Below are 12,753 nucleotides of genomic sequence, written 5' to 3' on the forward strand. Positions count from 1 at the left end.
TATTAGGTACACCTGCGTGTTAAGGCATATAGCCTGCTCCTTCGAACAGCGAATCATGTGGCTGCCTGCAACTCAATATATAGAGTATATAGAGTAAAGAGCTTTAGTTATTGTTCGACCAAACATTAGAACGGGCAAGATGCGTAATCTAAGTAACTTTGACCGTGGTATGATTGTTGGTGCCTCACATGGTGGTTCCAGCACCTCAGAAACCACTGCCCTCCTGGGATTTTTACACACTACAGTCTCTAGAGTTTACAGAAAATGGTGCGATAAACAAAACACATTCAGTGAGCGGCATTTCTCTGGGCAAAAACACCTTGTTAATGAGAGAGGTCAGAGGAGAATGTCCAGACTCATTCAAGCTAACAGAAAGGCCACAAATGCTCAAAGAACAGCCATTTAAAACAGAGGTGTGCAGAAGGGCATCTCTTAACGTACAACACCATGAATAATTCAAGCTGTTGTGGAGGCAAAAGGGGGTCCTACCCAGTACTAGATAGGTGTACAGTAATGTCAAATCTGAAAACATGGTTTGGAAAAGTGGTACATGGGACCATAGAAACAGTGTCTGATATAAAGAATGATGATGAAATATTACATCCATAGATAATGTAGTCCAATTGGTTCATGTTCCACGGTAACTGGTGTCAATGGATCTCGTTATCCTGAAACTTTCATGAAGTCACGCCCTGACCGTAGAGAGCTTTTTATGTCTCTGTTTTGGTTTGGTCAGGGTGTGATTTGGGTGGGCATTCTATGTCCATTTTCTATGTTTTGTATTTCTTTGGTTTTGGCCGGGTGTGGTTCTCAATCAGAGGCAGCTGTCTATCGTTGTCTCTGATTGAGAACCATACTTAGGTAGCTTTTCCCCACCGATGCTTTGTGGGTAGTTGTTTTCAGTTTTTTTGTGTCTTCACCAGACAGAACTGTTTCGTGTTGTTACATTTTGTTATTTTGTCTCAGTGTTCAGTTATAATAAATAATCATGAACACTTCCCACGCTGCGCTTTGGTCCACACCTTCTTCATACGACGACCGTAACACATGATCTAAACATGGAGTATTGTTTGTCAGTTTCCATAAAACTATGCATTAAGAGTAATGCAACAGTTACTCATCATTTTGAGCAGTTGTATCAATTAATAGTTAGATCATTGTAATGAAATGAATAGACAGTCATCTCAGATGTAATGTGTGAATTGCATTTTGAAATGGTAATACTTTGATGTTAAGTAATTTTGAACAGGTGATTTTAGTTCAATGAACAAATTATCTTAGCTTTATGTGTATTGTATCCAAGCAATTGGAAGTGTTAAGAGTTTTGCAAAATTAGCATTTTGATCATCGGTTCTGAGTTTTGTGTCTAGAATTTTGAAAAATGACATCAAGGATCTGAAATTAGTACCAGAGTGATTGTAAAAAACTGTAGTATGCAGACTGAGCTGGTTCCCTCCATATTAGCATTGCCTATGGTGGCTGATCATTGCCCTCTACGCCTCTTCAATTTAGACTTGGTTGTAATCTGTCGACGTGATGTATTACCAGCAACAGGGTGACATTTTGGAAATGTTAATTGTACTTTCATACTTAGCCTTTTCATATAGCCGCCGTATTGATTTGAACATCTATTAGGCTTGACTGTGGTCGCGTGTGTTTGTGTGTCTACGTGAGTGTGTGTGTGTGTGTGTATATGCGTGTGTGTGTGTCTGTACGTGAGTGTGTGTGTGTGTGTGTGTGTGTGTATATGCGTGTGTGTGTGTCCGTACGTGAGTGTGTATATGCGTGTGTGTGTGTCTGTACGTGAGTGTGTTTGTGTATGTGTGTGTACGTGATGTGTTTTGTGTATGTGTGTGTGGGTGTATATATATATGTGTGCGTGTGTATGTGAGTGTGTGTGTACATGAGTGTGTGTGTGTGTGTGTGTGTGTATATGCGTGTGTGTGTGTGTCTGTACGTGAGTGTGTTTGTGTATGTGTGTGTACGTGAGTGTGTGTGTATATATATATGTGTGCGTGTGTACGTGAGTGTGTGTATGTGTGTGTCTGTGTGTGTGTGTGTGCGCGTGCATGTTTGTTCTCTATTTCTTCTTACAAAATGTGTAGATTTTGGTATTTTGACTAAACCCAGAAAATCCTTCAGGCAGTTCCAGGCATTTCCATTTCACTTACTGGTGCATATCTTTGCTCAAGACAGGTAACATATTTTTCTTTCTGGTTGTTCCATTGCCCTCTGGGATTATTTTGGCCTTTTAAGTCACAGCTTCTCAAACATTCCCTGTGATTTCCTGCACTGCAGGATTTAATCTGACAGCCCGGCTTGTGATCTCTCTAATTACGACAACAACAAAAAACTCCATTCTCCTCAGTGAGAAACCAGCCTAGATAAACCAGGCAAGATTCAAATACTTTCTCTTCTCTGCAGTGAAAAAAGAAACAGGCTAGAGATAATAGGCTAGACTTAACAATGTTTCAACTTTCAAACGTTATTCACCACGTGCACAGGACAAACAGGTGTAAAACAGTACAGTGACATCTTACCTTGAGAGGTTTGTCCAGACAATGCAGTGATAATAATAGAAAATATAATAAAACATTTAAATAAGAATAAAAACCACACAGGAACTACAAAGAGAATCCAAGGACTGTACAGTGGCTTGGGAAAGTATTCACCGCCCTTGGCATTTTTCCTATTTACAACCTGGAATTAAAATAGATTTTTTGGGGGGTTGTATCATTTGATTTACAGATCATGCCTACCACTTTGAAGATGCTAAATATGTTTTATTGTGAAACAAACAAGAAATAAAACAAAAAAACAAAACTTGAGCGTGCATAACTATTCACCCCCCCAAAGTCAAAACTTTGTAGAGCCACATTTTGCAGAAATTACAGCTGCAAGTCTCTTGGGGTATGTCTCTATACGCTTGGCACATCTAGCCACTGGGATTTTTGCCCATTCTCAAGGCAAAACTGCTCCAGCACCTTCAAGTTGGATGAGTTCCGCTGGTGTACAGCAATCTTTAAGTCATACCACAGATTCTCAATTGGATTGAGGTCTGGGCTTTGACTAGGCCATTCCAAGACATTTAAATGTTTTCCCTTAAACCACTCGAGTGTTGCTTTATCAGTATGCTTCGGGTCATTGTCCTGCTGGAAGGTGAACCTTCATCCCAGTCTGAAATCTCTGGAAGACTGAAACGGGTTTCCCTCAAGAATTCCTCTGTATTTAATGCCATCCATCATTCCTTCAATTCTGACCAGTTTCCCAGTCCCTGCCAATGAAAAACATGGTTTTCTCCTGGTGATGAGAGGTGTTGGGTTTGCACCAGACACAGCGTTTTCCTTGATGGCCAAAAAGTTACATTTTAGTCTCATCTGACCAGAGTACCTTCTTCCATATGTTTGGGGAGTCTCCCACACGCCTTTTGGCGAACACCAAACATGTTTGCTTATTTTTTTCTGGCCACTCTTCCGTAAAGCCCTCTTCCGATACTCCAATCTCTGCTGTGGAGCTTTGCAGCTCCTTCAGGGTTATCTTTGGTCTCTCTGATTAATTCCCTCCTTGCCTGGTCCGTGGTTTTTGGTGGGTGGCCCTCTCTTTGCAGGTTTGTTGTGGTGCCATATTCTTTCCATTTTTTAATAATAGATTTAATGGTGCTCTGTGGGATGTTCAAAGTTTCGGATATTTTTTTATAACCCAACCCTGATTTGTACTTCTCCCCAACTTTGTCTCTGACCTGTTTGGAGAGCTCCTTAGTCTTCATGGTGCCGCTTGCTTGGTGGTGCCCCTTGCTTAGTGGTGTTGCAGACTCTGGGGCCTTTCAGAACAGGTATATATATCCTGAGATCATGTGACACTTAGATTGCACACAGGGGGACTTTATTTAACTCATTATGTAATTTCTGAAGGTAATTGGTTGCACCAGATCCTATTTAGGGGCTTCATAGCTTTAGGGGCTTCATAGTTTTTAATTTTATATTTTTTTTTGAAAAAAGTACTTTTTTTCATTTCACTTCACCAATTTAGACTATGTTGTGTATGTCCATTAAATGAAATCGAAATAAAAATCCATTTAAATTACAGGTTGTAATGCAACAAAATTGGAAAAACACTAAGGGAGATGAATACTTTTGCAAGGCACTGTATATACCGGTTATTGCCAGTACCTTATTCAATGTGCAGGGATACTAAAGTGGTTTATACATAAGAAGTGACTGGTAGTAGGATATACATGTAAACAGGGCTGAAAAGTGTCTGGTAGTAGGAATATATAAATACTTGTACTATATAAACACATGTAAACAGGAGTAATAGTGACCATTAGCAGGATAAATATATTAATGGTACTGGTAATCAATAGACAGCAGCATAATGGAGTAACATCTAATCAATAATGATTTTAGCAGCAGCGTAGGTGTCTGAGTGGGTAGAGACCTGTGGATGGGCATAGAGTCAGTGTGGATAGTCTGTGGGAGAGGGAGAGCAGTAGTTGTTAGCCATTTACAGTCTTATGGCCAGGGGATAGAAGCTGTTTCGGAGTCTGTTAGTCTGAACCTTGAAGCACTGATATCGCCGGATGGGAACATGGAGAGCAGTCCATGTCTAGGGTGGTTGAAGTCTTTGGAAATGTTTCGGCCTTTCTCAAACACCGCCTGGCATGTGCGTCCTGGATGGCTGGGCACTCGCCCCCAGTGATGCACTGGGCCGTCTGCACCACCCTCTGTGAGGCCTTCTGGTCAAGGGCGGTGCAGTTGCCCTTCCTGAGAATCTGGGTCATGCCAAGTCATTTCGGCCTCCTGAGGGAGAAGAGGCTTTGCCGTGCCTTTTTCACGAATGTTCTGGTGTGACCATGTTGAGTCCTCAGTGATGTGGACACCCAGGAACTTGAAGCTCTTGACCCAATCCGCTGCGGCCCCATAGATGTGGATGAGGGTGTGCACCCCTCTGTTTTCCTGTAGTCCACAATCAGCTCCTTTGTCTTACTGACGTTGGGGGAGAGGTTGTTGTCCTGGCAACACACTGCCAGTTCTCTGACATCCTACCTATAGGCTGTCTCATCGCCTTTGGTGATCAGGCCTACCACCGTCGTGTCATCAGTAAACTTGATGATGGAGTTGGAGTCGTTCGTGGCCACACAGTTGTGGGTAAACAGGGAGTACAGCAGGGGGCTAAGCACACACCCCTGAGGGGCCCCCACATTGAGGGTCAGCGTGGCGGATGTGTTGTTGCCTACCTTCACCACCTGGGGCCGACCCGTCAGGAAGTCCAGGATCCAGTTGCCGAGGGAGGTGTTCAGTTCCCGAGTCCAGAGCTTGGAGGGCACTATGGTGTTGAAGGCCGAGATGTAGTCGATGAACAGCATGCTCACTTAGGTATTCCTCTTGTCCAGGTAGGAGAGGGCAGTGTGGGGTGCAATTGAGATTGCATCGTCTGTAGATCTTTTGTTGCGGTATGCAAATTGGAGTGGGTCTAGGGTGTCTGGGATGATGGAGTTGATGTGTACCATGACCAGCCTTTCAAAGCGCTTCATAATTACAGCTGTGCTACAGGGCGGTAGTCATTGTGGCAGGTAGCCTTAGAGTTGTAGGGAACAGGAATGATGATGGTCAGTTTGAGAAGTGGGGATTACAGACTGGGACAAGGAGAGGTTGAAAATAAGCGTGAAGATGCCTGCCAACTGGTCTGTGCAGGCCAGAGTTGCCAGATTAAAAGACTGTCCGTTCTCCTCTGAAAGGCTAAATGTTACTGCTGATAATGCGGACTGTCTGGACAGTATGGGGGCCGAATGTTCAAGACAGTGCAGATAAACATGACATTTACCCAGGGGGCAATGGGGCGATCTAACACCTACAGCTTCCCTTAAACTCCTCCTGAACTTGATGAGCCCACTCCGTTGAGATTTGAACTCCACCATAATTTGCACAAGGTAACATTTACACTACATCGCCCCTTCGATCATGTGGTGTGTGGTTGGTTCCTCCTAATCCAAAACAAATCTTGTTTCTGGAAAGGTTTTGTTAGATTGAATCCTGCAACAGTGTTTATTTGTCACATACACCAAATAGGTATAGTGTTGTTTTACAGGGTCAGCCGTAGTAGTACATCGCCCCTGGGGTAGATGAAGGTTAAGTGCCTTGCTCAAGGGCACATATACAGATTTCTTGGGTATTTGTACAAGCAACCTTTTGAATACTGGCCCAACTCTCTAACCACTACACCACCTGCCACCCCACTCTGTTGGGTAACTTTGTTGGGTGAGAGGTCTAGTCAATCAAACAAACTCACACATTCCATATTTAACATATGCTGGTGACTGTACTAAATCATGGATGAACATTTGTGATGATTGCGAATACGTTTAGATACAGAACGAGCCTTTGGGTCCTAGAATGATAACATATGAAAAGTAACGCTTGAAAGTGATAGGAAATCATTTATTGAATCAATGCACAAATAGCAGTTAGGTTTAGTTTGTTTAAACAAAGGATCGCTCTCTAAGGTGCTGGCTGAGTGTCATAGAACGTAATCCAATATCGATATGAGTGTGTATGGCTCAGTTGGTAGATCATGGTGCTTGCACCACCAGGGTTGTGGGTTTGATTCTCGGGGCCAATCCTACGTAAAATGTATGCACGCATCACAATAAGTCACTTTGGTTGAGAGTGTCTGCTAAATGGCATACATTACTATAGTAATGCTTATCTATGTAGATGAAGCCTAACCTAGCTGTGACCCAATGGACATTTCCATACCAGTGACCTTATAACCTACATCATCTACATTTTCTACATATCCATTAGTTTAACCCTCAAACTCTTCTATTATGACTTTGCCTTTCCTTCCATATCCAGTACAACCTGTTTACCTCCGTCCTAGCTTACTGGGCATATTTGGCATTCATACAGCTCGCTATGTTAATGACACCAATACACGCTAAGTGCTTTGCCAAACAAGAACAGTTGGGAAACCAACAATGTAGAATATAAACGTGATATCCTCTTCAGTGAAGTAGCCTACAGTTTCATGTCTTCAACTATTACACTGCTAGACCTCCCCAGTATCTACAAATATGCCTTTTCCCTGTCTTGTTCCTGAACTTTCCCCTGTGCATCAATACCTCTATTTCCAGAATCAGTTATGGAATCCAACAATGTCATTATTTTTGAAACACAACTGCACATATACCCATTACATGAAACTCAGAAATACCCATAAATAACCATAAATATGCCTCTTTGGTCCCGGGACCTTTCTCCGTGCATCAATACCTGTGAAGACGTTGAGTAGAAGAAGACATTGTTTTGCCACGCGACTGACTCTAATGAGGCAGGCAGGATGTTACATCATAGCTGCTTCCTCTTGTACGGCTGACCTTCCGAGGCAGTGAAGTTAAACACACTGCATCTATTAGCAATCTGTTTCAATGTTTTTGTTTCCCTCTCTTTATTTGAGTCACTCCCAGTTCCCTGGGGGTAAGGGAGAAACTGTCAACTCGGAGAGTCAGCACACTGCTCCTCCTCCTCGCCACCCACAGACGTGCCTCCTCCTAGATAGACGCTCATTCAACATGGAAAAGCACAGCGGGAGTCTCCCTGTGCGCCGGGCGGAAATACTGTACACGCACACAGACACACACACACAAAATTCAGAGTCCCTTTTCTACATTGTCATGCTGAGGCCCTCCTGCTCTCTCCTGGGTCACGCATGTTACAGTGCAGGATAAGGTGGCGTGTTTTACAGTATGTAAATATGTTCTCTCTGCTCTCTCCATTCCATAGACAAAGGAAAACGCAGAATTATGTCAAAATGATTGACATTTTCATGAAAATACCTTGAGCTGATCACAGACGTGGAAGTAATACCTTGTCAACTTTGGGGGGCGGATTTGCACTCACGTTTCTTGCCAGCTTCACCCATAAATGTGTACATTCACTGACATTTTACTTTGCTGCGTTGTTTTGACTATAGGAGAACACTGTAGCTAGCTGAGTGCAGCTTTCACTGACAGAAGAACACTGCAGAGCGATTTGTGTGACATTAAGGCTAATTGTGCTTGACTGCGGAAACTTGGAAATAGAAATGGGTGACAAGGGTCATCCTTGTCGACTCCCTCCCTGTCAATCCTAAAGCTAGCGCTGTCTTCTGCTGGATCTCTGTCTCAAGTCTGTTTCTGCTGACTGCTAAATGGTGTGTCAGCTTCTCAAAACTTTTTTTAAATGAGAACTGATGCTCTGTCAGTGTCAACTGACCAACATTGTCTTACAATGCCTTATAACATAGTTGTAGAAAGGTAATAAGCCTAGCTTAACATGAGGCAACTGTTAATGACAACAAATCTTTTGCTTATGACAGCTGACATAACACTGCATATGTAGGATCTTAAATTGATCGCACTGTTCCAGGACAACTTTTCTACAATGCAGGAAATTTAAAACTTGTAATGTATTTGAGGTTTAAAAAGGCTTCTGAAGTTTGTAATTTTCACTTAGAAATTTCAGACTTGATTTTCCATTACGAAAAATATACCAACCCCTACAAAAATGTCCATTAGTTATAATCCACATAATAATTCACATTTCTTGTTGCTGCGGGATTATTTTCTTGTTGTAGCAAACTGGCTCAGGTTATGATCCTACATCTGTATAGGAGACATGATGTAGACAGCTGTTATAGGATATATTAAGTAATTTTGGCGAGCGATATGTATCCCGACAGTGTTAAGCAGTATGTCTTAGCATTATCTCACTGATATAACATTGTTTTAAATCCATTATGATAGTACACAGCAGGTTAAGTACAACTATTTGTATACACTATCACATTAACAACTACATCTCCGATACTAGTACTGTAACATCTGCTTCCAGCTCACACTCTCAAACACGTAGATCCCCTGAACGCAGCTCACTCTCCAGATCCCAATCACCTGAATTCTGATCACCTGTTCACACACCTGTGTGTCATTATCACACACGATTTAGTTCAGTTCTTTGCACCCCATCACTGTGAGGTACTGTTTGTTTTCAGAGCTCTGTTTTTCCTGTGATTTACTCCTACCATGTATGATAGTTTTTGCCTCACTAACGACGCCTTTTGCCTATTCCCTGCCTGTACTTTAGCCTATCGGATTTCCTGTTATCAACCTATTGCCTGATCTCCCGGACGACGTTACTAGCCTTTTCCCTGCCTGTACTGTTGCCCTTTTGGACCCACTCTGTATGACCTTCTGCCTGCCCCTGGACCCAGCTACCTGCCTCCTCCTGTGGTCCCTTACATTAAACACCATTAAACACCTTAAACAACTACATGTCCCATACTAATACATCTATCACATTAAAACTACATCTCCCATACTAATACATCTATCACATTAAAACTACATCTCGCATACTAATACATCTATCACATTAACAACTACATATCCCATACTAATACATTATCACATTAACAACTACATCATCCCATCTAATACATTATCACATTACCAACTACATCTCCCATACTAATACATTATCACATTAACAACTACATCTCCCATACTAATACATTATCACATTAACAACTACATCTCCCATACTAATTACATTATCACATTAACAACTACATCTCCCATACTAATACATTATCACATTAACAACTACATCTCCCATACTAATACATCTATCAACATTAAAAACTACATCTCCCATACTAATACATTATCACATTAAAACTATATCTCCCATACTAATACATCTATCACATTAACAACTACATCTCCCATACTAATACATTATCACATTAACAACTACATCTCCCATACTAATACATTATCACATTAAAACTACATCTCCCATACTAATACATCTATCACATTAAAATCTACATCTCCCATACTAATACATTATCACAACATGAACACTACATCTCCCATACTAATACATCTATCACATTAACAACTACATCTCCCATACTAATACATTATCACATTAACAACTATATCTCCCATACTAATACATTATCACATTAACAACTACATCTCCCATACTAATACATTATCACATTAACAACTACATCTCCCATACTAATACATTATCACATTAACAACTACATCTCCCATATAATACATTATCACATTAACAACTACATCTCCCATACTAATACATTATCACATTAAAATCTACATCTCCCATACTAATACATCTATCACATTAACAACTACATTTCCATACTAATACATTCACATTAACAACTACATCTCCCATACTAATTAATACATCTATCACATTAACAACTACATCTCCCATACCTACATCATTATCACATTAAACTACATCTTCCCAACTAATACATTATCACATTAACAACTACATCTCCCATACTAATACATTATCAGATTAACAACTACATCTCCCATACTAATACATTTCATGATGTATTTAATTCAGGAAAATACAATGTAAAATGTATTTAATTTAGTCAAATAGATTTTTAGAAAAAGAAAAGACTGATCCATATGACAGGGTTGTTCCAATTTGCCTCGAGGAATTCAAACAGGCTTGTGTATTAAGATGGCGATGCCTCCAACAAACAAACAAACAAACAAACAAACAAAACACAAAGCTGAAATGGTGCCTTCGGAAAGTATTCAGACCCCTTGAATTTTTCCACATTTTGTTACATTACACCCTCACAATCTATACACAATACCCCACAATGACAAAGCAAAAACAGGTTTTAAGAAATTACTGCAAATGTATCACAAATAAAAAACGGAAATATCAGATTTACATAAGTATTCAGACCATTTACTCAGTACTTTGTTGAACCACCTTTGGCAGCGAGAACAGCCTTCTCGTCTTCTTGGGTATGACACTACAAGCTTGGCACACCTGTATTTGGAGAGTTTCTCCCACTTTTCTCTGCAGATCCTCTCAAGCTCTGTCAGGTTGGATGGGGAGCTTCACTCCACAGCTTTTCAGGTCTCTTCAGAGATGTTAGATCCGGTTCAAGTCCGGGCTCTGGCTGGGCCATTCAAGGACATTCAGAGACCTGTCTCGAAGCCACTTCTGCATTGTCTTGGCTGTGTACTTAGAATTGTTGTCCTGTTGCAAGGTGAACCTTCGCCCCCAGTCTGAGGTCCTGAGCTCTGTGGAGCAGGTTTTCATTAAGGATCTTCCGTACTTTACTCCGTAAATGTTTCCCTCGATCCTGACTAGTCTCCCAGTCCATGTCACTGAAAAACATCCCCACAGCATGTTGCTACCACTACCATGCTTCACTGTAGGGATGGTGTCAGGTTTCCTCCAGACATGACGCTTGGCATTCAGGCAAAATAGTTCAATCTTGGTTTCATCAGGGGCCTTTTGGCAAACTCCAAGCGGGCTGTCATGTGCCTTTTACTGAGGTCAGGCTTCCGTCTGGCCACTCTACCATAAAGGCCTGATTGGTGGAGTGCTGCAGAGATGGTTGTCCTTCTGGAAGGTTCTCCCATCTCCACAGAGGAACTCTAGAGCTCTGTCAGAGTGACCATCGGGTTCTTGATCACCTCCCTGACCAAGGCCCTTCTCCCCCGATTGTTCAGCTTGTCCGGGCAGCCAGCTTTAGGAAGAGTCTTGGTGGTTCCAAACTTCTTCCATTTAAGAATGATGGAGGCCACTGTGTTCTTGTGGACCTTCAATGCTGCAGAAATGTTTTGGTCCCCTTCCCCAGATCTGTGCCTCGACACAATCCTGTCTCAGAGCTCTACGGACAATTCCTTCAACCTCATGGCTTGATTTTTGCTCTGACATGCACTGTCAACTGTGGGACCTTATATAGACATGTGTGTGCCTTTCAAAATCATGTCCAATCAATTGAATTTACAACAGGTGGATTTATGTCCAATCAATTGATGTCCAATCAATTGAATTTACAACTCTAATCAAGTTGTAGAAACATCTCAAGGATGATCAATGGAAACAGGATGCACCTGAAGTCAATTTTGAGTCTCATAGCAAAGGGTCTGAATACGTATGTAAATAAGTAATTTCTGTTTTTTTATAAATGTGCAAAAATGTATAAAAGCCTGTTTTTTATTTAATCCATTTCAGATTAAGTCTGTAACGTAACGAAATGTGGAAAAGTCAAGGGGTCTGAATACTTTCTGAAGGCACTGAACGATGAATGCTGATGATGCCCTCTGTACTTTCTCACATTTGCATGTCTGAATCGTGWTGTAGTAAGTACACGTTTAGCATGTTAATCACAGGGTGTCGGTGTGTGGGTGTTCTCCATGAAGTCTGAATGTGGGACTCTACAGGGAATGGGCTCAGCTGTAAAGCTTATGTGTCTTGACTTGTGTTGTACATGTTCAGCATGTCAATCATAGCTGTTATAAGATGTGTACTACTATTGCATGGAAGGGTAGGGTACAGTCGTAGACAGTTGGGTTCTGTGAAGCCTCAGTGTGCTTGTCTATTGGAAAAAGGCTCAGGTGYGAAGCTTAGGTGTGTCTTGACTATTGAGTTGTACATGTTTAGYGTAATAGCTGTTATGAGATGTGTACAACTGAAGCCTCCACGTGGTTGTCTACAGGGAATGGCTCAGGTGGTGTGAGGTCTGTGGGGCCTATTCTTAGAGTCTGAGTTGGAGTCGCTGGTAAAAGGCTTCAACAACATTGCCCCCCCCCCCTCCCCCAGCAGTTTTGGTGATAAATCCATATGAAACACTGTTTATTAGCTCCTAACAACCTATTAACAAATCAGCTCACAGCCATGTCGTCTTTAAATA

This window comes from Salvelinus sp. IW2-2015, linkage group LG34, assembly GCF_002910315.2.
Source record: "Salvelinus sp. IW2-2015 linkage group LG34, ASM291031v2, whole genome shotgun sequence".
NCBI classification, from domain to species: Eukaryota; Metazoa; Chordata; class Actinopteri; order Salmoniformes; family Salmonidae; genus Salvelinus; species Salvelinus sp. IW2-2015.